Source organism: Pinus tabuliformis, chromosome 4_1 (genome assembly GCF_031772625.1).
Source record: "Pinus tabuliformis cultivar Carrire ecotype Pingquan chromosome 4_1, CPIR1, whole genome shotgun sequence".
Taxonomy (NCBI): Eukaryota; Viridiplantae; Streptophyta; class Pinopsida; order Pinales; family Pinaceae; genus Pinus; species Pinus tabuliformis.
In genome coordinates, this window is record NC_142303.1 from 456,017,156 (window position 1) to 456,021,026 (window position 3,871).

A 3,871-nucleotide genomic window follows, 5' to 3' on the forward strand; every position below is an offset into this window, starting at 1 on the left:
TACACGTACACATTGATTCAATATATTGAATCAGATCTACATGTACGCATTTCAATAAAGTGTCACTTTCCACGGCCTAGAAAACATGGACAAAAGTGTTCCGCATATTCCCTGAAGAACCACGTCACCAATCAAATTATTTTCACTTTCCCATGTCTTTCCCTATATCGATCTTTCAAGCGCTGTATTCCACTACTACGCATAAAGTTATACATCCTCAACGCGGTTTCAAGAGGCCACGTGTACTACTACGCATAATTCCTTAGGAACTCAACGCGGTTTCTCTTTCGATATATATATTGCCCTGCAGCTAACACTCTATCCTCATCAGTCGAACACATATTCACTTGCAACAGAGTAGAAGCACCTTAATCCGCCCTAACCTCAAACCCTCTCACCTTTAAACTCCCTCGTTTTAAAGAGTTCGTGAGTTCGACTCAACAACATCCAGCAACACGACATGGCTAAACCCTCGCAATACCAAAACCACCACAACGGACGCGAAAAGCGCTCACTGAAGTCGCGGCAGTTCAAGGGAATTCGAATGAGAAAATGGGGGAAATGGGTGTCGGAAATTCGAATGCCCCATTCTACTCGCAGAATTTGGCTGGGCTCCTACGACACCCCGGAAAGGGCTGCCCGCGCCTACGATTTTGCCTCGTATTGCCTGAGAGGATCGAAAGCCAAGCTCAATTTCCCCCTTTCCCCGCCCGAAATCCCCTGCGCCTCTGCTCTATCGCCGCCTCAAATTCAAGCCACTGCCGCCAAATTCGCCACAGAGGAATTGCAGCTGTCTTCTGAAGCAGCGTTTTCATCTTCTGCTTCGAAAGCGGAACACTGCATTGACGGCCAAGAGATTTGGGCAGAGAAGAGTCCAGCATTTTGGGATTGGGTACTTCTGGAATGTCTGGAGAGCGGCAAGTCTCCAAATTTAAATGAATTCCCTCCCTTGGACGAATCCATGGAGTACTTTGGGGTGAAGTTGTAGCTTATGGAAGGCAACGCTGTTAATTTTTAAATTCTTTTCGGCCGTGGGACAAAACCAATAGTTAAGTTTACTTCTGATTTGAGAAATATTTGTGGCATTGGTGAAAGCTCCTCTTCACATTCAGAAGGTGAGCCGCCAACAGAAAATGAGGAGTCACATTTTCATTATTACTCGTACCAAACTCACGTGAATAATTAGACCAAGTTTTTCATGTCATGGTGTTGCCTTTATCTCAAATATCTGTGGACCTGAAAGTTATCTTTCAAGGATATATGCATGGTTTTCTTAGAGAAATATGTCAATGTGTATGAGTTATGGTAAAGTCTTGACTATTTGAAGAGCCAAATCAATACTGGCTTTTTCAAAACCCTGCCCTGGATCCATCATTTTGAACATAGTTTAAATCATATTTTTGAACCCAGATTCATCTTTGGATATTGTTTAAATGATATGTTCGAACCCATTTTTCACATTGTTGACATTAGAACCTTTGGTATTGAAATATTGTTGAATAGAAATAAAAATTTTAACATGGGCAACACTCTCATGGAAATATTTCCGAACTCCAACTCCAATCTGTGATAAATATTTAAAAAATTGAAGCTAACCAACACTCTCATGGTTACTTCCCAAATCGATATATTGTTCACTTTTTTAACCAAATTGGATTCTTGTACTTGCACTGTGATAGCAATGACGACGAAGAGGCAACGTATATATATGCTAAGAAACATAAGAAATAAACTATCTATCTCCACTAAGTATTTGAATAATTTTTTAAGATAATTAAATTAAAATATAAAAAGAATTAACCAAAAAAACATATAAAAATATTTTTAATTAATATTTTTTATTTATAAACTAATGACAAATTTTATATTTCCAATAGTATCTTTTACATTGAAGTTTTTTTATAGAAGTGAAATTATGTTAATATCTTTATTTTTTGTAAATTTATGTTTGGGAGTACAACATTATATCATAGATACAAAAGTTTTATAATTGATGTCAATGATTGTTAACTATTTAACTAGTATAAAAAAATTCAGTAAATACCAACCTAGAAATGCTCCCAAATACATCAAAAATGGGCAATTTTATGATATAAATGGTTGGAGTACAATGTGAAATAGAGAGACTACACTTGGGCTTGCACAAGGCAAGCTACAAGCCCCAAGTGATCGATATGACAATTCCCAACTGCTACTGGAGTTTATCTATAAAAAAAATTGCGTTGGCCCAATAATTCTACACTATTTGTTGTGTTGAGACCCTGACTTGAACCCTCAAATATACCCAAAAAATTCAGCAAAATTAGATTTGAGGTACTTCCCAAAAACCCAGAAAACCCCAGAAAGGGTTTTAGCAGATTCTACCGACCACTAAGGACCCAATTTTTAAGCTCACCCCTCCTAACTCACTGCTAAAGAATCCTTCTGTTTAGGGGCACCAAAACTCCTCCAAAAATTATGCAAAATTAGGAGCAAACTCCTTGAGGCTAGTCCAGCAAAGCCCATAAATAATTTGGGTTAATTCCAACCTCTCGGAATTACCCAAATTTGGTGCTATGCCCTCCTTGATAGTTTCTACCTCCCCCATAATTCAAACTACTGGATATGTCACCAATTCCCTCTCAATTAGCTGTAGGATTGCCCTACAAATTTCCTCTAGAGGATGTGAGTGAAATTCCTTCCAAAACCCGACACAAATAAGATGAATCTAGCCCCACAAATTATGCCCAACAATAATTTGGTGCAGGCCATAAAATGGTGAGTTTGGCTCTCTTTGCAACAACAACTTCCAGCCCTGAAATTCTCCACAAATGCTGGTCCACCCTTAATGAAATTTCTCCTAAATTCGCTGGCCAGAATTCCCCTTGAAACTCCCTCAACTCAGTGGTTCGATTTCTATCCCTGCATCCTCTTAGAAGTTCGAACTAGCTGAAGCAAGAGTTGATGTGTTCCACGAACTCTAGCAAATCTCGCCCCACTAAGTTCTGAAATACTTTCCTAGGACGACACTCAAAGTTCACCGAAGGTAGAGGTGGAATTCTTGCTTGGGAATTCCTTGTGCTAAACAACACTAGTTTACTTGGCTAAAGAGCTCAAGAAAGCTTGTGTTCAAAAGTTAGATTGTCAAAAGATACCAAATGGAGGCCTCCTTACCTTATTTATAGAAGTTGGCCCTCTTTCTCTTGGTGGACCCCATTTTCCACTAGCTCGCACCCCTTTCTTTCTCTCTCTTCCTCCACAAGTGTGAATTATCTCCAAGGGTCGAATTTACCTCCTTTTTGTGGTCCCCACATTCCACCAAGGCTGAAATTTCTCCTATTCTCCTAAGTCCTTTATGCCTCCCATATCAAAATTTCCTCCAATGCCTAAATTTCAAAATTGTGCTATGCTTAGCACCACCCACAAAATCTTCATTGACCTCCTCAAATGGAAAAAATCGAAATTGGGGACATTACAGTCCTCCCTCTAAAATGTACTTGTCCTTAAGCAATGCTCGAACAAGTTCTCTCTCCCCGCTACCCCAACTAAGATTAGGAATATTACAATGGTATTAGCGCATGGTCTTGGCCAGCTGTGGGGAGGGACTAGCAAGATCATGGAGGAGTTGATGAGGCAGAGCCAACAATTGGTGAGTCAGAACCAACAAATTCTAAAGGGGATGCAACGAATGATACATAACCAAAACATAAGATAAGCACATACACGCACATCCCTGCAGTACAACACGCACACGTATGGCCAGTATGACAGTCCTACCATGCCTCATTCCTTGGATGAACAAGAGAATGAGAAGTATATTTCAAGGGTACGATCATCATGTAGAGGTGGGCAATTAGAGGATGAGACCAGGAGGCATTTCTGCTGGTGGAGA

The 3,871-nt window shown here is 39.9% G+C and overlaps 1 pseudogene; it reads left to right on the top strand.

Moving 5' to 3' along the window:
* Positions 1 to 340: 340 nt before the first annotated feature.
* On the top strand, positions 341 to 1,337 carry LOC149176351 (ethylene-responsive transcription factor ERF016 pseudogene; annotated as a pseudogene).
* Positions 1,338 to 3,871: the final 2,534 nt, after the last annotated feature.